We start from the raw sequence: 25,239 nt of genomic DNA on the forward strand, positions 1-25,239 counted from the left end.
ACGAGCACAAACAAACGTGAATAAACAGTTTACGCGGAATCATTCATATTCATTCGAAGAACTTGTTCATTCATTTCCTGTTTAGCATTCGTTTCGGCTTAAGATTCAAGCAATTTTATTATATGATTATCTTTTAAATATTGTCACAGGAAATATTATTGGAAAATGTTATAAATTCTTAATAAAATTTAATTGTATTTCTCAGAGTTTTAAAGCTAATCCATAATATACACAGAGAATTAATTTAAGAAATCAATTTAAGAATTAATTTACTTTTTTTCCTTTTTTTACCTTTTTTCTAATATCTGCACAGAATAAAATTGGTATCAAATTAATAATTTATTGCTTTATATATAAACCTAAATATAAAATTTTCTTGAGAAAGAATTTAATAACGTGAAGAAATTAAATTTCTTGATATTAACAACTTATGTCTGTTTAAGATTATAAATCATTTCAAAGAGTTTTTATATTTTTGCTTTTATACAATACAATGAAACGTTTTTATACTAATTTTTTTTCTGAAATTCAAGAATCTAAATAAAATCTTCGATAAATCAGAATTTCGTTTTTCTTCACATATTTTGTCGCACTTTAAGCTGTTTCGCTTATCTTAATTAATGAAATCAATCTATGTAAAAAATAGAAAAAAATGTTATTTTTATCCTGGAAAGAATTTATCATATGATACGGATATCGGTACAGAAGTTTGCGTGAAATCGACACCTTCGCGTGAAGCACGAGGGCGGATTTTTCATTGTTCGTTATTCTGAGCCGTGGGACAACATCTCGCAATGACCTTACTAGGTAATTAATCGTTCGTACGACGGCGGCATAAAAGATTCACCTACATCTCTAGAGGAAAGTCACGATGTTCTCCCACCCTAATACCGTGATAGCGAGCGTGGAAACGTGTCGAGGGAGGTGAGGGTGGTAGAAAGGGTGAACCCTCACCACGAAGTGGAACTACTTTACGGGAATATCACTTTGATCCGACGCTTAATGAACGATGGACCGAGCTCGGTAAGAGTACCCAGACTGAATTTAATTAGGGCTCTTAACTTGCCGGGTCGAGAGCATGACGGAATCCCGTGCAGGTCCCGGTGCGTGCGACAGAGACTGTCGAGTGTCGCGGTAACGGCCGAGGAACCAGGGGGGAGGATATGGGGGTCGGTAAAAGCTCGGATGGAGAACGGCGCGGTGCGTACGCGCGCGCTCTCTCGAGAAGGGAAAAGGCTTTTTGCTTTGAGAAGGACGGAGCAGATCCGTCACGCTGATGACGACGTCGACGATTCGAGTCGAGCCGATTGTCATGCAAATCACGGAACGGAGCGGCCCGTTATTGACTCGCGACGCGGCGGCCGGCGACTCGTCGCTCCCGCGATTCGCGTTTTCATTCGGAGAGTAGGGAGAAAACCGAACCACCATCGCCGCTCGACGACGACGAGTCGCAGCCGCTTTTCCGCCGACGAGGCGCGGCGCGGTACGGCCGGTGCGAGCGTAGCGAGTAATTACACCGGGCTGAGCTAGTAATTAGAAGGAGGGAACGACTCTGCCACCGGACCGGATAGGAAAATTGAAACAGCGTCGGCGTGACGGTGGCCGAGCACTATCGGCTCGGATCTCGATGACCGGATCGTCCGCGCGATTTTACCTTTGGCGCTTTGATCCTTTGGTCGCGGAAACTCGCTCTCGCTCGCGAGCGCGTACGCGGCGCCTTTTAATTTTCCGAGGTAAACAGATCATTCAACACGATATTTTCAGCCGAGTAATTTCATGCTCTCTGAAGCGATTTCTATTTTTTACACCGAAACAATTACGTTGATGCGAGGTTAATTGCGTAAAAGAATGATCGCTATTACTGTAAATTGGTAATTTTATTTCTTTTAAATATGCATTAGCGTAAAAGCGATATTTTCATGCTAGCGCGATTTCTATTTTTTACGAAACAATTATGTTGATGCAAACGTAATTGCGTGAAAGAATTAGCGCTATTACGGCAAATTAGTAATTTTATTTATTTTAAATACGCATTAGTGTAAATGGCTGTTTATTCCCGTGGCACGGGAATAAACATAATTTCGCGATATGCACGTTCCGCTCTTCCGGCTTCCAATAGCGAGAGCACAGCGAGATAAGAGAGAATCCACAAACACGAAGATTATTACAAAACTAGGCGCATCGCGGAAACGTCTCTCTCTTTATCCCGTTGCGCACGATTGTGCGGGGAGGGACTTGTCTTTTTTTAGTTTTCCTTTCTTCCCGACCTATCGTCGCGATTTCTAATATTGCTGGCGACATCCTCGACAGAGGAGTTCCCGACAGAGACAGGCGCGGACGAGCGCGAAACGGAAATTGAATGCGTCCCCCCGGCGGAAAAATAATGTCCCAGTTTTAGAAGTTTGATCAGGCGGAGAGCTCGTTTCGTCGCGAGATCACGACACGGCCGCGTCGTCGTCGTCGTCGACGACGACGACGGTGGCTCGGTACAGAGCTCGTTCACCGCGGATCGACCTTTTCACGGTGAACGTGCATGACACGATGCAGTGCACCTCTCGTGCGCCACTTGCGTGCGCACGGCGGCGGCTCGATCTCCCGTGGAAATTGAGAAAACTTTATTTGCCCCGACGCGGTCGTGGAAAACATCGGGAAACGCGAGAAATAGGAATTGCGCCGAGCAAACCCCCTTTGCCGTTTGCCCAGGCGAACAAGGACGCGCCCCTCGTGGCCAGTCCCGGTGTCGAACTTATTTCCACGTTGCGATACCGTGGGGTAGTAAACCGTTCCGCAGAAAGTAGGGGAGTGTCTGACACGAAGATAGCGAGAGGTAATAGAAACGAGAGCGCAACTGTGCGCGACTCTTTGTTACTTTTCTAAGGATTAAGGTGGTTAACGTAAATGAAATTAAATTGACTTGGAGGGAAGCTCGTTTCGCAAGTTCCTACAACGAGAGAAATGAAATCAGCTAATAAACGTTTGCATTATTACAATATAATTACAATAAATTTCATCGAGAGAGAGAGAGAGAGAGAGAGAGAGAGGGCGAAATGTTGCGATATGCTTCTTCGCGGAGTTTCGCGAAAGGAAAAACTTGTATACACTTGGGTGGTACGTAGCGCACAGTATGTTGGATGTGGATGTGTATAGGCAGCTACGAAATTCGCGCTGCGAATACCTAAAAATAGTCGAAGATCGTGCAAACACTCGAGGCACCATTAGCCGTTACTATTTCCAGACAGCCGCTCTTTAAACAGCAGAAGTATTGGAGGAAATATCGGCGAGATTTCGGCGGAAATATCAGCCGGGCTAACTTTCTTTGCTCACTGGCGTTACCATATTTCCGACCGATTTCCCCGTCTCCATCCATGTACCGTCCATTTACTTAAATCATTTCGCGATTGCTCCGTCGGCACGTGTCTAATATAAATATTTACGCCGGCCCAGCCAGCCAGGCTGACATCACGTTCATTTTAGGTTTTCCGACAAAGATCGACTCGCCCGCTCTCAATTCCTCTCGGCTTACTTGGCTAAAATTACCCCGTGTGTAAACGTCATCGTGTAGATAAAGGTACTATCGCGAAGTTACGAGTATATTATCCCGGATGTACGTGTGTGTTGAAAATTCCTGTCTTCCACGGAGTAAGGACGACGTTGTTGTAGTTCTTAATTTCACTTAATGGATCTCATCTATTGCGCAGCGCAACTGTCAATCGAAATGAGGTCAATGGAGCCTCGTGATCCCGTGACGTGTACAAGTCAATATCGGAGCCAACTTTTTTCGTTATACGTAATTTACACGCGGGCTTATCGGATTTTACACAGCTTCCCTGCTCGCTCGTTCGCTCGTTCGCTCGCTCACTCGCGCGCGAACAAAATAAAACTAGAGTGAACACGCGAGAGGAGTTCGGGCAAGTGCTGGGAAAATATTCTGGGCTTTTCCAGCGAGTTTTATCAGCGATAGGTCGGTCCGCTTCTACGCGCTAGGACATGGAAAGAGTGTCCTTCCTCCAGTGCGTTCAGGTATTGTCGACGATATCTCGACCGGGTAGTGGGCAGGCTTTGTGTTTCTGCCCCAGTTTCCGCTAGCCAAGCCAGTGGCACACGGGTTTGGTAGTACATTACAGAGAGGGAGACGAAGGGCCGGGCCATAAAACATTTATGCGTTTTACATGTGTGTCCCGTGAGTTCGAGCGCGCACATCGCGTTAGACATGTGTGAGAGAGTATGTTGCCACCTTGAGTTAAAAATATCCGATACATATCGCGCAACACCGGTCGTATACGGTTGATTTTCCGTCGACATGGAACCACAAAGCGTGCGCTTTCGCGGTTTTGCGCTTTACGAGACTTTCAGCATCCGCCTCGCGCGCGCGGTTCGGTTCCGCTGCGTGCCTCGATCGATCGCCCCGTGCCTATGCTCAACATCGCACGAAACATTCTTCTCTTGCTCGCCCATGCTACGGTTCGACCTACGTGGGAGAATCGTTAAATACCACTGTCTAGACTCGAAACGAAAATCATTCCTCTTCTCTTGACTCTTGCTCTATTTCGAAAGAACGCAGAAACTCAATTTAGAAATCAGAAATTAAATTTTTAATCACAAAAGAATTACTAAACTATTACTAAGAATGGAAAAATTAATTAAAAAATCAAAATCAATCGTACGTTTTTTTTAGAATTCACATGTTTTATTACAGAAATTAAAATAAAAAATTTGTTTGGCAACTATAACATTTGCGAGCCAAATTGTATAAAAATTTGCTTGTTAGTTAAACGAGTACAGAGAAAGTTTAAAACCATCGAATGTCTTTTTAAGAGCAAACACTTTGGAATTTTTTAAGACAAAAATTTTTATATGAAAATGTCAAGACTATATTCATTTTAAAATTATTAACGATTTAAGACCATACACACACACACACACACACACACACACAAGTTGTGGAGCTGACATTTCGCGCACATGTTTTAACACGTGGTAAAATGATATCATGAATCAGCTCTTTTAACAACGTTGAGGACATAAAAACATACAATGATATTTTTATTAAAACATATTTCTGTTTTTATTCGAAACCTACTTGTATATTACATATGCATAATTAATATTGGAACGTATCACAAAATATCAATTCAATAGCAAAATATTACATGTGTGCGTTGTCAAAATAAATTCATCTATTTCATAAATGTTTTTGTCATAATATCTGTAGATAAACTATTTTTTTCATGAAAAAATTACCTTTTCATAAAAAGGTTTACTATTACGCAGAAATGAATTTTTTAATAACTCATACATGTAACGTTTCGATATTAAATTGATATTTTCAATTTTTGAATTGATATGTTCCGATATCTATTGTGCACGTGTAATGTACAAGGGTTGACTTTGTATAAAAACAGAAATGAGTTTTAATGAAAATATCATTGTATATAAAAGTTTCGTTATGTTAAAGTGGCTGTGTTCGTAGTAGCACTTTTACTATCTGTCACAACACTGTGTCTGAGGGCGTGAAATGTCAGCTCTACACAATTTGTAAACTTGAATAATTTAAAAACTATTATAGCCCCGACATTTTCATATTAAAATTTAAAATATTCCAAAGAATCCGTTCTCAGAAGGACATCCGGTGATTTTGAGATATCTTCTATACGTAACGAAAGTGAGCATTACGACGATAGGTATTTACGCGAGTAATCCGCGGCTGAAACTGCTCACTTCTAACGTCTTTTCCCGGTAGGGTCTAGAAGTTCGTTCATTTATATCTAGCCAGTGCAGAAAGCGCTGTCGGTCCAGTCGTTTTGGGTACCAAAACCCAAGGGAGAAAGAGAAAGAGAAAGAGAGAGTTCTCTTTGGTCGCATTCAACCGACATTAGCGTCACGCTCAGCAGCAAAGGAGACGGAAGTCGAACGTGAGAAAGAGACGTGGGCGTGAAAAGGAAAGAAGAAGGAAGCCCTTTCTATCTCTGGTAGGAAGGCTGAAGTTTGTAACTCCATTCGGGTGAAAGGGTCGCGGGGGGCATAATTCTGGTAGAGAGGCTATGACGAGCCAGCCAAGTTGGCCACCTCCAGGAGACGCCTCAAAGACTCTTCCGCTAATTTGATGATCCTCCAAAGACCTGGACTGCAATCTGCCGCTCGGCTCGTGCTCCTTCAGACATGGACCTTAGCCGATCTCGCTACGTCACTCTGACCTAGAGGGAACGGTTCTCTCCGAGGAACTAAGCGTCGGCTCTCTTCACCTTTCTCGCCTACACCCCTTAACCTCTGCATCCTCGTCCGCAGTTAAAAGAACAGTTGGCATTGTACTGACCTTATAAAACGTATATTATGGTAGGCTCAGTAAACTTGCATTTATTCTCATCCACGAAGTCGCCAGAAAGAGAGAGAGAGAGAGAGAGAGAGAGAGAAGAGTTACGTAATCTTCAAGATTTACCTATCCAAATATACCGTGTCAAATTTGAAAGCAGAATGTCAATAATTGATGAGAGGAATTAAATCAATGAGCAAATAAGGTATATAAATAAAGGTCACATAAATTAAATTAAATTATTCCGAGATTGAATATTGACGAGATATGGCACATATACACAGATTACTTGCTAATATAAACTAAAGAGTTGTCAGCCATAAGTAACAATCGAAAAATAATTATAGAGATATCACTATAACTTTAAGAGAAGATCGATATATCCGTGTGAAGAATTAAATTTTTCTTTGCTCTTTAACGGAATTACATTGCGCGGAACGTTTTGCGGTGGTGTACAGTACAAACTATCTGTGCTTTCCAAAGATCCTCTTCTGCAGCTTGTACGGTCTTACACGTATTGAATGTCTCGTGCGAGCTGCTTAATTCCGTGGGTAATTCGTTCGGGTCTCGTACCACGGGGATTACGGAAGATCTGATGAGTTCCTCGGGTAGGGTTTCGGCGCGAGTCGCCGTAGAGAGAAGAGCTGGGAGAACCTTCCAGATTCCAGAGAAGAAAGGGAGGAATAGCGAGGGTGAAGTAGGCGGCACAGAGGGCTAGGAGAGAAGCTGGGTCAGCGTCACCGGAGTGTATAATTGGCTTGATTGTCGGGTTCTAATCTGGTTCTGCTTCTGCCCCCTGTCGGGGTGGGACGTGTCCAGCCTGCTGCTAGTGGCATAGAAGGGTCCAGGAAATACGAGCAATGTGGCTCGCTTTTCTGGTCCGTTTCCTTATTTGTAATACATCCTTCTTCGAGTTAATCTACAACATGCCACACTACCGTCCACTCGACTAATGGATCAAGGAAAGGTCTCCTCGAAGAGAACCGAGGCCATGCCTCGCATAAAGGAAGCTTGCACATTACAACATAAAAAAATTAGGAAACTGACTGAAAGCCCTAGCTGCTGCGTCAGAGAATGTTATCGCGGTAATGAATCATGACAAGTCATAAAACTGAGTTACGGCATCCCTCGCAATTAGGCGACGAGGCATAAACAAGCTTCCTGGCAACGCTGAAAGCGACGTCGCGCAATCGTTCTATGTGCCTTTATAATTTTCGCGATTCTATCGCCGTGGACATTTATGACTACGAACACTACGAATACTACGAGCAATGAGTGCTTATTGAAAAATTCAGGACATGCATCATATCTATGAAAAATAGGCGGTAATATTTTTGCTACGTAAAAAAGTATGAGTAGTAGTTATTAGTATGAGTAGTTATTATCAATATTTTACGGGAAGAGTTTATATCGTCATCGTAAACTTAAAATGATGATTAACACTTTGTCTAGAGATATATTTCATAATCGTTTTAATTCTCTATAAACGCATCTTCTACTAAACGAAGTTAGTTATTAAAAGTAAAAAAAAAAGAGAAACGACGTTGAACTTTTATTACTATTTTTAACTAGTAACGTTCTGTTTTCACTTTCATATTTTGAAATCCATGTTAAAAATAATATCAACGCTTATGTAATTTCGCACTCGAAAATCCGTCTCGGTTTGTACTTAAGATCAACGAACGTTCTCTGTTAATATATGATTTCTCAGCATCGTGTAACGTTAAGTTTGCTTTGCGCGAACTTAGATAGTTCCCCAGGATGAGCCTCGGGGAGTCTGTTGCTGCATAAAGTAGAGATTGGAATTGAGGATAATGAAGCAGCATCGATGGCTAAGATAAATAGTGGCTAAGACGCACCCGGGGGCATTACCTTCGTAAGGTATACATCCTCTCGCGAGATAGTTACGCGATAATGAGGAAAATGGCCAAGGGTGGCTTAAAATGAGGCTGGTGCCGCAGAAGAGGAGATATTTTCGGAGACCAGCTCGGAAATTGCCTGTCCAATTGAATCGCAAACAATATGAAAATTTGTTCGAGAGTTTTGATTATACAAAGGAGACTACGGTAGACGTTGGCAAAAGCGGGAAAGTGGGAGGACAAAGAGGACGCGGACACATTCCACGATGGCGGAGCGAGACGGGGAGTCTTAGAGGCGCGCGGAAACAATGGGCCACCATCAGACTTGCAAAGCGGGATCGCATTTTTACTTTCAAATTAAATTATTTTCTCCGTTTCGTGTACGATTAATGCTCTTCAAATCCTAAGTACTTTTAATCGTCGAGCTCTTTCATTGATATTAGGCCATTAGTCGTTACGTTCATCGACGACAAATTATCTCGCTCGTCCATTTAGTTTTTACAATTAGATAAAGTTTCGTATGGAACTAAATTGTGAAAAATGAAAATATATGTAATAAGAATTGGCGTATATATATTTTTCTCAAACAGACGTACAAATATGTACGTAGAAAATACAATAGTATAAATTCATTTTATCTGAATAATAAATAATAAATTTACGAAAAGAAAATAAAATTTATATTGATTAATGAAATTTGATATTATTAAATATATTCGTGATATATCGTTGATAGCTAACAATTTATTTATTTATGCATCATGGATTATTTATTCTGACATGAATTATTTATGTTGGATGCAATATTATGCAGTTATCCCTGAAATGCTAATATGCATCATTGTAAAATGTAAATTTTTCTAGAATGAAAATGTTCATTGTATATTTCGGTGAAGCAACATTTTGGTAATAGCAATATTATCGTACAGTATTTGTTGTTTTCTCGAGATTCAGCTCTAACTGCTGCGCGATGACCAAAAGGAATAATGAGCTTGTCTCACAAGAATCTTAGCTTTATGTACACTGCAAATCCAAATGTGTAAAACGTGTAGTCACTTCTTACGCATTTATCTGTAATTTATGTGTAATTTAATATTGATACGCGTCTAAACGTTTAACAAGTACAAAAATTACACGCATAAATTTAATTTAATGCATAAAAAAATGCAAATGCGTAAAAAGTGAATATACGTTTAAGAAATAATTTTTAGATTCGTTGCAATTTTTTATTTTATACATCTTCGAAAAGCTCATTCTTTTGTATTTTTTTTTTAAATTGCTACGAAATTGTCTGTGAAAACGCTCCTATTTCGCGAGGTGGGATCAGGTGTTGCGAATAATTCCATTTCGAAGTCGAGAGGTGACGTAATCGCGCGAGTCTGATCGAAATGGCATAAAATCGATGGCGCATTCGAAAGGCGAGGAGACTGACGTGGCGAAGATACCGCCGATGTACCTCCGCGCGTGGCACAATTCACGGACGCGCGAGTGTATGACGACCGCGTTATTACGGCGTATCGAGAATACATGCGGTATATGAAATGTAAAAGGGCTTTCGGAGCATACTAGAGGCAGAGCCTGCTCGCGCGCCTCTGGGAAACTGGGTCGCGTATATTTCGAGAATTGTCCCTTATCTCTCTCACGGCGCGTAACCACGAATTCGTTTCCCCATGAATTTCAATCGAGTCAATCGTGTCGCGTCGACGCCCATTGACGCCACCGTTACGTACGTACGTCGCCGCGGAGTTGACTTTAAATTCCCGTGACGATCGACCGCCCGCGACGGTACGGCTCCTTTGTGACGCGGATCGGCAAGGAAATGAGAAACGTCGAGAAGAAAGGAAACGGTCCGCGTATTGTTTTTTTAAAAGAATCATTGCTTTTTAAAGGGGGCGACGCGAAAGCGCCGCGGTAATGCGACGCTTACGAGCAAGTAAGTGCTGGTATTAATATTGAAACTCAAAACGCTACCGCGTGCGTTGCGCAAGGCCCCCGCTAAAAGGAGAGCTTTGTACCTCGATATAAGGTTTTCCTTTATGTATGCCGCAGTCAATATTGCACACGCTAAATGCGAGCACGAACCCGCTTTATTTTATCATGCATTTTGATCAGACCGAGGCTTCGATTTCGGACGGGAAAATAATTGTTCCATTATGTCTTCCAAATTATTCATCGCATTATCGATCGTTTAGATCTGCTTTCTTTTTAATGTATATTGTTCCTGCATTCTCTCCATTTTTTTTCTATTTTCTCCAAATCACAAATGTTTGTCTGTTTCGTATTCTATTTTACGTATAGAAAATATATAACTGCCCTAAAAAGGGCAGTTCTCTTAATTTGCTGAAATTGCGTAGCAACGTTTCGCTAAAATCGTTTGCAACGTGCGATTTTTGAAACGATTTTGACGGGCACGAGACTTTTTATCGGATCGACCCATGCGCGTCACGATAAAGTGGCGTACATATTAAAAAATCAAAACACCGAGGGACGATGGAACGACTGTCAAGATGCAAAAAAGCGATATAGAGGACCGCGGGTTTATCCGGATGCGCGACGCGAATCGATGGCGACAACTTTGTGTCCCGTGGACCATTCGAGCTCCCTCATCCGCTGCGCCTAGCGTGCATGTGTATTCGTGTGCACGCGTCCGCGACGCGGAGATACGGCCGCTCACGCGTGCTAAACGCGCGCATCGCGCACGTCGCGTGTGAACGTGCGCGTAAACAGCCCCCGAAAAGCTAGCGTGAGTTGAGTGCATAGGTGGAGGGAGAGAGAGAGAGAGAGACGGAGGAAGAGAGCGGAGAATTTGGAACGAGATAGATAGAAATAGAAGCGGAGAGGGAGAGAGAGTTTAAGAGGGGTGGAGAGGTGGCTGGGTGAGAGGGATGGACGGACGCAAGGGAAAGAGACGAGAGAGTTGGGAGAGGCAACATAATGTGCGCGGTATACCGCGGCACTTTCGAATTACTCCTGCAAAATCTCCCCGCGTATTTGCATTCCCCCGCGGCGAACACAGACAGAAATTAATTGCGTACTTGCGCGGGCGACAATGAAACGTCGTTGTACACCGGCGAATTCTGCCGGCTACGCCGAAAATCGAAGGCATTCGGATATCCCGGATCCCTGAAGTCTCGTCGCCAAAATTTCATTTTCTAGCCGACTCGATTGAATTCGAATACGTACGCGAGAAGATCATATACGCCCACGCTCGTAACAGAGATGAATTAGGAACGTGTCAGCAACGTCATTCGACGCTAACTTTGATTGAGTAAATTTTCTTTCTCCTCTTATATCACAGATAGGATAATTTAGGAAGGAAGGAGCAAATTCGTCAGCTTAGTTTAAAGCTAAATCCATTCGGAGATTAATACACAATAGTTCTACCAATAATTTCTATCTATTTCTGTAACCACTGCCCAAACAGTATAGCAATTGGGATTTTAACAATAGCCGCCTCGATATTCCACGTCTATGTTCACACTACGCTCTCAAATATGAACGACGATGAATTAAGCCAATCTACATAGAAAAAAGATTCTGCTGAAATATCTAAACATTTAGCAAGATATAGATCTGAAAATAATTTTATTGGGTCGTCAAAAAAATTATGGATGTTCAAGCATAATAAGCAATGCTACAAAAAATATATAAAAATATTGACATTTTAGCAGTCAGTTTGAGAATCTAACATAATTATTTTTATGGACAAAATTATTTTTAGATCTGTATTCATTTAAATTCTTTAGATATTTTAACAAAACTATTTTTTTGGGGGGAAGGAGAAGTTATTTTCTAGTATTATACAAAATTTTCCAAACTTGTTATTTTGAAATCATATTTTTTGCTTTTCATACGCTATTATTATCGGTGTTTCATGTGTAATATTAAACATATTTTTGCTGTAGAAAAGGTTTTATAGAAGAATATATATTAAGTACACAATGATTTTGTGATCGTTCTTTTCGTGTACCTTTTTATATTTTACTGTTTATAATTAATATAATCCAGTATTTTAAGTCAAACTTCTGTTGATAACTGACATATTTGTCACTTTGAAACAGGTTACGTGGTCGTATTCTTGCATCTAATTAATTTTGATCGTTAACCATCCTTTTTGCTGTAGATGCTAAAATTGGCAAGTGTTGTATTCCGCAGTAAGGCGCGAACGCCTAACGCAAGCTCGCCGGTACGAAATATAGCGGCAGGTCGTTAATATCGTGAATAAGCGTTATCTCGCACGACACAATGTGACAAATCGTGCCCGGTTTTGCCGTTGTAGTGGCGTCGAATCACAACGACACAATGCGGAGTAGTTCTCGCGTACTGCGCGCGCGGTCTCAGCATATTCCGCTTCAACTCCTGACGAAGTTCTCGCTCTTGGGTAATTACTTGTCCTTGCGGAGGAGTTACACACCAAACGTCAGATGTACAAGCGACGCTACAATGACTGTTCAATCGGCTTAATCGCGGTCCCACAGTTGTGACCACGTGGATGATAGATTCGGATAAATGCCAGAATATATCTCCTTCCAATTCTCCTTGGAATTAATTCAAAAGCGTTACACGTGTACATTTCGCAACTCTCGTAGATATGCGATATACTCGCCCTTGTAATACACGTTCGCATCACGCAAAAAAGTTTCTGGTGAAATATTCAGGAGGAAACATACGCGAGACTGACAATTGTATCAAACGTGATCGCGCCTGTGATATACTCGCCCACTGCTGGAATTCTACTCTTGAACGTTTGACATTAACGCGGTGTGCCAACGATATTTTCTTACTTGCATTTTATCACGTCCTTCCTCTCGACCCCGGCGTGCCAGACGAGCCGGAGGGTATCCCCTTCGGCGACTTGTTTCGCGTAATTAAATCCAGGCAACCCGACGAGACGTCGGAGCTTGATAAATGAAGTGTTTCGCCAGGATAGAGTAGATCTTCTCTTCGTCAGAGGCTGTGGCGAGCGGAGAGGTCGACGAAGCAAGGGGTCATGTGAATATTGCAGGATCTCGCACCTCTCGTCGCCCGTCGTCGGACTCTCGTCGACACATTATTTAGCATACATAGACCGTGTAGTTCTCGCTCTAGACTGTGCTTTGTGGGGCAGGATCACCGCAATCGTCTTCTCTTCATTGTGACGAAGACTGTCACGTGCAAGGTTGCGATTTTATTTATTTATTTTTACGAATAGCAATTGCGCTCGAAAAGCTCCAAAAGAGGCTGAAATGATGAAAAAGATTCTTACTAAAATACCTAAATATTTAGCTGAATACAAATTTGAAAATAATTTCGTTAGACCATCAAAATAATTATGTGGAACGCTGAAATTGTATTGTCAAAATTTTTTATAACCTTGCTTATCCTTCTTGAACTTTCTTATAATTATTATAAAAATATAAAAGTATAGTTATTTTTAGATCTGACTTTAGCAAAATTTTCAGATGCTTCAGCAAAATTGTTTTTTCCATGCACGTATAAATTTGCGTCGACACTTGTTACGAATTTTTGCATTCATCGTTTTATTAAATTATGTATCCAGTGACGCATGTTCGATACTCTGCATATTATAGCGCGTCTACCACGTGTACGCGTCTCTAGCCAGTCCACAAAGACAAATTTCAGCAGTAAACACGTCTGGATCACTGCCAACCGTACTTTTTTTGGGCAGCTTTATCGCACTTCAGCTTATTCAGCCAACCTCAATTTTCAGAACAGGATTAATGATTCTCTTTATCCGTTACTTCCGCGATAAATAACGCGCGGCGACGTTAAAACAATGCGGGCGCGTATTTCTAAAATTATGGTAATTTTTTGCCGTACATAATTTACACGCCGAAAGGTTAATTAAGTAGCATCTCATTAGTGCGCGAGTTCCGTAATGTTTTTCTCGTAAATAATCCCGACTGCCCGTCAGACCATCACAGGACCCGCCTTTCGATCGATCGCTCTCCGATCATTATATTCAGACGGAGATGCGTAATTCAAAGGCTCTCTCGCTATATCTCTTGCGCACGGACATATTTCAGCGTCGGTCCTCAACCCGTGCGGCCTATAATCCCGAAGGATTTGTCGTACACATGTTTCCGCGCAAACTGTCCTCGAAACGTTCGATAACCCTCCCCTATAACAGATCCATGGTGGCGGGAAGATCAATGTCGCGCGTTTGGCTGCGAATGTCAGATGATTTCTGGTTGCACCTGAGGCCGTCCGTGAAGTTCACGCTTGTCACGCCGCGTCGCGTGATGTATGCACGCCCGCACCTGATACAAAATTTCGCCATTTATATTCGATCGATATTCGCCTGATAGCCGTGGACAGATTACGCGTTCCGCGATTCGGCCACCGAACCGTTCTCCCTCTCTGTTCCTCCTTCTTCCTCTCTCTTTTTCTCTCTTTCTCCCCCCTTTTTTTTACTAAACTCGCCGTTATATCGGAAATATCGATCTCGTCTCTTCTGCGGATGTGTTGGAGCTGCGGGCCTACACGTAAAGCACGAGCCGTCGCATCGCGAATCCAGACGTCACCATCGCTCTCATCCCGCGCCACCTACCCCCCGTCCCCCATCCCCCTTCTTTCAGTCAGTCCTCAGGGTTTTTGCGCGCCACCACGAAACGTAATATTTCCACCGGCCGCGTCCTACCGGCTACCAATCTTCGCAGAAGCAATAATAGCGTACCGTTCGTCCGACTGTCCATTCGGATCACCCCCCCCCCCTCGTTCCTCCCCTAGCTCCGTTATTCCTCGCCATACATCGATAGTCCCCTGTACTTTTACTCGCTCGGTCGACGTCGCCGTGACCGGGGTTGGTGACGGAGACGAAGAAACAGGAGGGTGAGGAAAAGGAGCGTCCCGTCATTCTCCGTGTACCACCTTCTCCTTTATCTCTCTCGCCTTGTGTTTAGCATCGATATTTGCCCTGACAAAACGGAATCGCCTCTGCTATGCGAACGAGTGGCGGCGACGCCCGAGGTGTTTGAACTATAGTAATTTGAGACTGGCTAATGAAAGTGCTGCGCAAACAGCGTCGCGACGCCTCTCTCCGACGTCAAAGCCGAAATCTCCGACCGTCGCGTCGCGTCGCCGTGTTTCCCCGCGCGTCCCTTTCCACCGTCTCCCCTTTTCGGTCCTGTCGCCCCGCGCGAATCAAAACTTTTTTGTGGTCATCCGCCAATGTGCGTTTGCCCTTATGACGAAACACCATATTCAGCACGCAGAAAATATCGAGCGAGCAACTCGTAATTTTTATTGCATGGCGTACGCAAAAAAAAGATATATCTGCGGCTGCACCTCTATGTAATATAAAATTAAGCGTAGGCGGAGCATTAAACACACGCACGCACCCACACACACGTAATCCGTTTCAGCTTTTCATTATAATACGTATGAGAGGTAGGTAGCCGAGGTATTAATACATTGCTGCCATTATACGCGGTAGAATGCCTTCATAATGCATAAAACACCATGCAATTCATGCCTGATCGACCATTATACACCACGCTTTGGTATTGTATCACGTAAAGGGAGAGTATCTTTTTTATAATGTGTATCATTCTTTAGCAATACATAAGTATTGTAGCGTAAATCTAGTTTTAAACGTAATAAAATATTGTAATATAAATTACACTCAAATTAAATATGAAAAGGACTGTGTTACGTGCTCGCAGGTAAATGAGGAATGATAAATTCGATTATAATCTGTATTAAACGAAACGGGCTGATTATATCATTTTTAGAGCTGATTGCATTTAATTGCATCAGCATTGCGAATAAATCTTTTTTATTAATTTAGATATTTTCTCTCTTTTTATACATTATCACTTTCAGTGCTTTGTGACTCTTCGCAAAAATGGTTATTTGCGGTTTTTTTTTTTAATAGAAAAAGATGAGATAAGAAATAAATTTGGAGGGAATATTTTGTAAACTCGCATGTAAAGAGACTCGTTGAGCTTTCCCCGTGAATTCCAAAAGAAATCTTCGAAAAAGGAATACTGTTTATTGAATGTTCGATTTTGAGGCGAGAGCTCGAGAGATGTGCCGAATAAAATGAAGCTGCGCATTCTTTTCCAAGATTTAGCCATCGTACACACGATTTGCCTCCTGGGCGTTACACGAAACCAGATAATCCATGGATAGCGTGCTAATGCAAGTTTTGGCATCAACGCAAACGCTTCTTCTTCATTTTTGTCGGCGCTCCGCGACTTACTCCGCTGGCATATACCGGATTACAGCGGTATCCGGGAGAGGCGTTAATCTCGAGGAATATTTTGCGCGCGTCCCCTTTCGCGCTATATCCGCGTCCTTGCTCCGTAACTGTAACCTAATAAGACCGCCTCCCTGCGAATCCCTGCTTTAGCTCGCTCGGATCCGACGCGACAAGTTCCAGCGCGGTGCAGCCACTCGGCAGTTTCGCAGTTGCCGAATGGTAATTTCAGCTAATGCCGCGCACATACCCGCTCATCTTTTCGATGAGCACCGGCAGAGCGAGGCGAGCAGCGCGCGAGCGAATTTATCGTTCGTCCCGTGTCTACGAAGATTAAATTGCCGCCGCGCGGCATTGTCCCAGGCTCTGCGAAACGATCGTCGCGTCCGCTGATCTTCGCGTCGGGGATATACATCTCGGCTCTCGACTCGAAGGTGACCCGGCCCGAAGTTTGCGGTACTCTCGAGAGGATCGAAAATATCCTCGACTTCGGATAACTGGATGGGGGCTGTGGTCAAACGTGTGCGTCGGCGCCATGTGGCTTCTGGTTTGCAGAGAGGATATAACGCCGCGATATGAGGCCGGCTTTCGCGTTATCTCTTCTCGTGTACTCTTGAACCAAGGCCCGAACTCGCAGCCGTTTCGTAAACTCTCTCTCTGTCTGTCTCTCTCCCCACTATCGTAGGGTAACTTTTACGTGTCGAGCACGAATCTCGACGTTCAACTTTGACTTTTCGCACCGTTACATGAAAAGAAAGTTTCGCAAAAATTTTGAGAGCCATCGTGAAGGCCAATCTGATCCCCGCGGTCTGTGTCGACGTGAAGTTAATGGTCGCCGATGAGAGCTGGCGAAGCGCTTTTAACTTTCTTGTTTTAAACTGGCGGCGCCCACGGTCGTAGCGTGAGTCACGGAGGCAGGTCGGAGAACGCGTTTCATTACACGCCAACGATGTAGTTACAACGGGTTAGTTGTTAAATGTCGTTAAGCGTCGTTATGGTCGCGACGATAATTATCGTACGTTGGCGAACAAAAGCGCGCGCGAAGAGGTTTTAGGATGATCGGGCACTGGTCAGCGGCCCCCGTGCTCTATGCACACGTTGTAAAAGATACCCTCTCTTTCCTTCATCCTTTCTCTTTTGCCTCCCCCCGTTACTATTCGCTACCCTCTTCCGTCGTAATTTCGAGACTTCCTGCGGCCGGCAGTCGCAGCAGATACCCCGTATTAATTCGAGGCGAGCTTTCGGGTCGTTTTAAGCTTTACGATCAGGCTATAAAGATTGTCTTGACCGATAATTATATAGACGAGCGAAATTGTAAACCGCTATCGTGCGACATCCTTTGAAACACTGTCTCCGAGGAAGCTTTAGTATCTACCATCTTGAGAACGGTGTGCGACCGGGTTATCGCGATTTGATTTACCTTGATTCTCCATTTGATATATCGTTGATTAGCTTTTGTTCAAGCTTTGTCCTATCGCACTGTACGATACACGAATTAAAGTACGTCGATTGCTATCTGATACACAATTACACTTCTTTTTAGATTGAAATAAAGTCGCACAAATATCTTTGTAAATATATTAAAATACTTTTTTTTAAGGAATATCATAAATATTACATCTTTTTAATACATTCACTAAAAATAGGAAAAAAATAATTGAAAGGAGTTTTCTATAAAAAATAAACAAGATTACATTTTTTAATATCGACTATAATGCCAAATTTTCTTTATCGGTATCACATTGTGGACAATTATTACGTGGACGACAGGAATCAAACACAAAAAATGGGAATTTTTCCGCAAGAAAAAACCAAACAAGTTCAAAGGTTTTTTAATCTTTTTTTTTAATCGGTCCTAACAAAATATTAACCAAAGCATAGAACGCTTTATTCTTGTATCCATTGTACCTATATTCAGAGAAAAATTACCATATTTATACAATGAAAGTTTGAAGATAAAGCTTTTTGTTTTCTAAAAATGTAACTTTTTGGATTGATTTGGTTTTTTTAGGAAACCTTTCAATTGTTATTTTATACTTATTTTGCTTTTGTTATTTTCGTGACATAATGCAGGAGATTCTCGCAACAGACATCGATTCATCACTCACACAATGACACGAAACAACACGCATACGAGTACGCTACTCGTCTCGCGAAAGGTAAACCTCGATGAATTGGCGAGCAGCGAATACCAAACATCATTATCGAAATTGGTGGAGATTCTGAAAGTTATGTACGACATTCGCCAAATTCCCGTGCGTTGCGTAAAAGGCGAATCGCCATGTAGCGCGATCGCGGATTAATACATTTGCCGCGGCGGCTGAAATTCGGTCGATTATCAGGAATAACCGGCCCAGCCATCGCGTTTCGGGCTCCAGAAATATCAGGAATGCTTTAGCCCTCTGCTCCGCGCTTCTATCTCATTCCAATTTACCACTTCCATTAGCTGGAAATGTAATGTAGCTATGTACAACTCCACGCGTAGATATTTCAAAGCGCAAAGCGCCATATATATATATATATACGCGTGTACATGCGTGTATCCGCGTACTCACGATAATTGTGCGTGAAATTTTTACACGTCGTCGGCACGTACACGTGCGCAACCGATAAAGATACGGATAAAGCGTCATGGAGCTCGTTTCGATACACGCGCCAGATATATTCGCCGGAGCTATTGTACTTGAGAAAGCTTTTAACTTCTCGGCGAGTCAAAAAAAACTGAGGGTCGTGAGCGAAAGTGGCGAGGAAAGCTGATTGTCATTGCACGATCGTAAACTCCGTTTCAATCCTGAACGAAGCAATAAAACTTGCTTGTGAGCGAGCAGTTTCGTAGAATGTTTGAACGGCCATGAAACGTGGCGAAAGTTGCCACAGGGCAATAACTCAAAGGGCGAGCTACGATGTGGTTGAAGACCGTGTAATGTAATTGCTGTTAATTCGTTTCGTCAAAGAAAAATCCTATCTCGTACAATCCTTTTCGTTAGAGCGCTCGATCATCTAATAATTGAATGATTAATTATTCTAGTGGATGGTGCGCGCTCGCGTCGCGTTTGACAGGAGAGAACACGGAGTTTGCGGGGGATGGATGAGGTCGATTCGCTAAAAATACAATTGCGAACCACCGCAGGCGCGCGCTTCTTTTCCTCCCGTTACAAATTGATTTCTTCTGACTTGAACCGGCTACTGGTTACAAATGCATTCTCGCATATATCTGCATACGTAAGTTACTTATGCGTGATGTAAATTCGGCGTACAGCCGGATGGAGAGAATAGTTGGATCGCTTTAACGTTTCATCGGATCGCTGTTGGGTTAATGGAGTTTCCATGATCTTCTGGAAAGCAATGAAAGACGAAGGACTGACGTTGCTGACACGGGTTACGCTTCTTTATCGCCTCTTTATCCGTTTTGACCCAGGGCAAGTGCCTCGAGCGACGTAAGGTTAGACAGGTTCTCGAAAATGATGGATGTCTCCCTTTCCTTCTCTCGTTTTGCACAACCGCTCGTCTATAAGGGGCCCTACCTCGTTACAGCTAGTGCGAATTGATAGTTATTGATAGCACGCTATCCTGACTCCGTTGGGAGCTTGATCGATGTCATGCGCAGTAGCGCGTTCTAATTATGGTCAGGGCGCCTGCAATTACGGTGATCATCCTTCGTCCCTTCGTCCCTCTCCGACGATTATCCGCTAAGTGATGCCGTCACCGGAGGTTTAGGGTCCTCCATTGACAAGGGAATAGAATTGTGTCTCTCGCGCGTCATAACCGAGATTCATTCCCGTTCGTCGAGGTGAGGTGCATACACGCTACTTGTGATTAACGCCTTGTTCTAAGAACGATTCTGATTCTCGCCAAGAGAGTACGAAGAACAGCCAGCACTTCTCACTGTTACCCGGAAAAATCGAACGACACGAATTCAGAATCTGCATGGACGAGCACTTGCATAAAGAGCGATTGACATTTTAGGAATTAATTCGGTATTGATCGACGAGCGACAGCGAAGACCAGATTAATCACAGGGAAGAAGAGGGACGTGGAAATGGACGGAAGAAGAATGGCAGTCGCTGCCAGTCGGATGGGAATAGGACCCGGTAGTGTGTTTGCCGGCCAAATTACATCTGCATAATAGCTACGCGGTGGGCTATCGATCCGTGAGCAGCGTCCCTTCGTCACATCAGCGTCGTGCATCTCGTGCGCGCCCGCATGCGGCAGGCATGGGCACATGCACAAGAATTAAATTTCATCCCGCGGTAGCGCGCCAAAATGGTTTTCGTAGATTAGAGGAACTCGGCCCTCTCTCTCTCTCTCTCTCTCTCTCTCTCTCTCTCTCTCTCTCTCTCTCTCTCTCTCTCTCTCTCTCTCTCTTTGCGCGCGCTTGCCCGTTCGCTCGGCCGGAATCCGGCCGGCACAATAGATTGGTAAACAGATTTACGTGAACGTAACTGTTAAGTTCTCGTATCTATCGGCACGAAATTGCTAGTCCTGTAACGAAATTGACCGTTGCCGCGCGGAATAAAGGTTCTCGTATGTTTTTTTTCCTCGTCCCTGTCTCTCTCTCTCTCTCTCCCCCCGCTTTCTCCCTCTATCTCCTTTTTTTTTCTTTTACATTGCCCGTAAACGTGGCAATTTTTTCTGCATATTACTGTCAGCTTTGTATCGCAGCCAGATGGGGATTTAAAGCGCGATCGTTGCCGGCGCAAATTAAATCTCGTGCCGCGCGCGACGGTGTCCCAAAATGATTTTCGTACGCCGGAAGAGAACGTTGTGCCGTCCTGCGTTGCGACATCAAAGGGCAGCACAATCCCAACGAGTATCGAGAGAACAGTAACCGCCGTGCCGCAACGCGACGCGACGCGGCGCGGCGCAGGGCGGTTACCGATCTCCCGCGCGGTCCAAAATCACCGCGGAAAATGATGACGACGCGCGATGGGCGCGCGCTAATCTAATTATATGATCACCCGCTCTCCCACCCGCCCCTCGCCCCCGGGTACCCGACGCTAATAAAGGACGGCTTGCTTGCCGATCGTCCATCATGCTGCGATTGTTGTATTCATCGGTGATTAGGCGTGACTTGCCAGCGAAACGACCGTACGGCTAACGACCCGCGCTCGGGCGTCACGTTGCGTCACGTCGTCACGCATGCACCTGTATGCATATTATTACGCGACTATATGCGTATTATGCGGCTCGCCTCAATTTTCCGAACATTGCGACGTGCCTCGCGCGAAACACCCGGATCGAGAGTCGAGAGGGTCCGGTTCCGACTGTCTCGATTCTAGATTCGTCAAACTAGATCCGAACGTTTAACGTTTCCACGTTCGCTGCGGACAATTCGTGACGCTTATGAATAATTTCGCGCCGTCGAATAATGCATTGTTCTATCGTATATTGGATCGTACGTGGAAGGTCAGAGAGCTTACTTTTACCATCGCTGGACACTAGCGTGAGGTAATCTCAGAAATTACGTTTGCGAATCGAAGTAAATGGGCGCAATTTACCGCAAATGCGACTACGGCCTTTCTCTCTTTACTCCTGGAGTCGCTCCGAATCGTTAGTGGTAATGGTTGTGTAGCGCCGCGCCGCGCCGCAGCCGAGCGATAATGTAAAACTACCGCAGGCATATCATGCGCGTAGGATAAGGGTCGATTCGCCGAATACGCAACCGGCAAAAATTCCTTTCCTTTGCATAACATGACAAACGGTAAACAAAGCGTAAAACACGCTTCTCCGAGCTGGCAAGAATATACTCTATTTGTCACTGTCCAACCAGGGAAACTCCACGATCATTCTTCACGGGTTGTCGACGCGAGAGGAGGCGGGGCGAGGAGGCGAGGAGGCGAGGAGGCGAGGAGGCGAGATGGCGAGAGACGAGAGACGAGAGATGAGGGACGAGAGGGTTGGCGGATAGGTATCGGGATCGTTTGGCGAGGAGGGTTGAGAGACGCGCGTCTATAACCGCCGGATAAGGCGTTGCGCGGACTGCCGGATTCGCAATAAACAACTATGCTCGTAATTACGCGTATACGAGCTGTCGGACGGACACGCACGGCGGGTGGTATCGTTGAATAATACATGCTGCATTAAAGTCGCATTACGTACACGTATGCGCGTGATCGGTACTCTGGCAGTTGCATGACCCGTAGAATTTTATACTTCAGCACGACGTTTCAAGTATCGGCCTCGTAAAACGACGCCTCTCGCTGATCCGTCCAACTGTGCAGGCGGTTTCCATCGTGCGTGCTAGCGCAAGCTGTCGATGCTCGTGTCCCACGTGATTATTTTTCGGATGCATCCCAGAATCCTTCGCGAGCTCTTTCGCGTGTGTGAATGCGCGGCATTGTGAATCGAACCGTCGTATGCGAATCGTCGGATCTCTTTCATCAGTGTTCCCCTCGGCTCGGAATGGAACTGCGGGACATGACGATGTGTAAGTCGCAGACAAAGGAAACGCCGTAATGGGCGAGTTAAGTTGAAGCCTAGCTAGCTGGCAACAGGCCTTGATAAAATCTCCATAATGACTGCATTCGGAGTGGAATTACGCTTCTGTTTCTCCGAGACCGAGGGACTCGGGAAAAGGAGGGATGTTGATGGGAAGCGGGTGCTGTGTGCTATTTCATAATTATATCAAATCCAGCTCGATACGAACTGAATGGTAACGACTGTTCCTCAAATGACGAATATTAGAAACGTTACAAAAGCAACATTTTTCCTAATGTCGTCATCGTTTTAAACTTATTAACGTCTCCCATTAGTTAATAATTAAAGGATATACAATTTATAGTATTTTAATTTTTATAATATAAATTGCTAATTAATAAATATGGGAATTGAAGTAGTAATTAGGTAGCCCGCTCTTTTGTTCCGTTTGATAATTACTACGACGCCTATCACACGAACTTTCCCCGCTGTCTCTGCCCCATCGACCGCGAGACGTGTTGTACTCGGAAAAGCAATCGCGGAGTAATTCGCGATGGATGCGATTAATTTCTCCGAGCAATAATAGGCGAGAGCTTGTGTTGCTATCTCGACTGGCGCAGACGATGGCCATTCATGCTAATCCTTCGGCGAACCGAAGCCGACAGTACTCCGCATGCGAAAGTCCCCGTCCACCATCCACCTATCCTCTCCCTTCTGTACCTTCTATCTTCGACTCCTCCGCATCAGCCGTTGGAGCCCAATGATGCTAGACTATCGATCCTCACTTCGGAGAATGGTAGAGGCTTGAACTCGTATTAGCACTGTCGAGCTTCAAGGGAAGTGTCACTCTTGTGACGTAAATGCATCATTACAGATGGACGATTATTCCTCCGTTTTACAAAATTATAACCTTTTAGATCATAAACAGTTCTTAAAATACTCGTAAAATTTACTTTACAATACTGATTATAATTCTTGCAATAATATTTGAAGAACTAATAATTTAGCGCAACAAATTCGCCATTTTTATTTTATTTAAATGCAAAGCATAAATATTTCTAAATATTCTTAGAAACTATATGTACTTCCTCTTAATAGGGGAAAGTACTGCCTAAATCGTATTTCCTTATTAAAATTTATATTTTTATTTAATACAAGCAAAATTTAGTGACAAAAATATAAAATAAATAAAAAATAATTAATATAAACAAAAATTTTAATTTTAGGGTTAAATTTTTAACATCGTGTTTTTTTCATCTTTTCTTATTAAATTTTTAACGTCTTGTTTTATTAATATATAACTGATAAGTGACAATAAGTGATCAATTATATTCAGTGCCATTTTTATTTGAGAAACACGAGAGTCGTTACATTTAATCGAAATCGTATTTCTACGAATTAAGTCCGGCAATTAAAGCCTATTGTATTTTCACTACTGCTATAGGATTATCTACCCGATTCGAGATTTTCTTAACCCTCATTTTCGCACGTCTTAGCATTCGCCGAAGCTTGAATGCTCGTGATCGTTCACACGTTATGAATATCCTTGTCGGACCAGTCGCGCGTGCATTTCCTTTCGCGTGCTTTCGCGTTTGCTTGTTCTACCGCGAAATCCATCCCATCGTTCCCCGAGTGGCAGCGATTTTTCTGTCATCAAAGGTAAAATGCATTGAAAGAATTTTTTATGATATTATTTGATTAATCAAAAAATATTTTGTTTTTGGTAACGCAAACGACGTTTGTAAATTAAATATCACGGATAATATTTTGGATTCCGATTGTCTCGCGATTAAATGTGAAAATGTGCTACGAAATATCGCGTGGAGAGATACGTAGACTACTTTGTTGGCCACTTTGCGAATGCCGTGCGAGGGAAAGAGCGAGAATAATGCGTGGAATAAGAAGAAGACAGCAGACAAAAATCAGGATCAGAAGCAGAGGGTTGCGGGTACCGGGTAGGTTCTTGGCACGGCCTCTCCTTTCGGAGTAAGGGTAAGGGAACAGCCGCCATCCATTACGGGCGGCTCATGACACCTCGAGAGATATATCGACTCACCGCATCCTCGAATTGAATCGAATGCCGCCGGCAAAAACACCAATGAGCAAAATAGAACATTGTGATCGATGCTTCGCCCGCCGAAATTTATCGGTGAATGAGTTACAGCGGCGGACTTGTATACTGCAGTAGCATTCTCGGCGATTCCGCCGATCCATTTTCCCTTCTGGCTACAAAAGTACCGACGATCCACCGACGTTACGGTAAATAGCTGTTTGAGACTGCAGATCGGATTCTCGGTGAGCATATACATATACGTATATGTATATACATATCCACTGGAGTACCAGCACGGCGTAGTAGGGCTGAAATCTTTCAGACCTTTCTCAACGATCTCGTTTCTCGACTCCCGTTTATTGTAGTTTTCTAGACACGTCGAACGTTGCTCAACGTAAAC

General features: G+C 43.6%; 1 protein-coding gene and 1 long non-coding RNA gene across 17 annotated transcripts in view; one reads left to right on the top strand and one right to left on the bottom strand.

Annotated features, from left to right (window-relative positions):
- The window catches only part of LOC105201456 (CUGBP Elav-like family member 4), a 574,742-nt gene that overhangs the window by 63,822 nt on the left and 485,681 nt on the right, over nucleotides 1-25,239 (top strand). The gene's annotated exons all lie outside the window — the stretch shown is intronic.
- LOC120357520 overlaps nucleotides 1-25,239 on the bottom strand; it is a 232,954-nt gene that overhangs the window by 57,330 nt on the left and 150,385 nt on the right. The window lies entirely within an intron of this gene.

This window comes from Solenopsis invicta, chromosome 4 (assembly GCF_016802725.1).
Source record: "Solenopsis invicta isolate M01_SB chromosome 4, UNIL_Sinv_3.0, whole genome shotgun sequence".
NCBI classification, from domain to species: domain Eukaryota; kingdom Metazoa; phylum Arthropoda; class Insecta; order Hymenoptera; family Formicidae; genus Solenopsis; species Solenopsis invicta.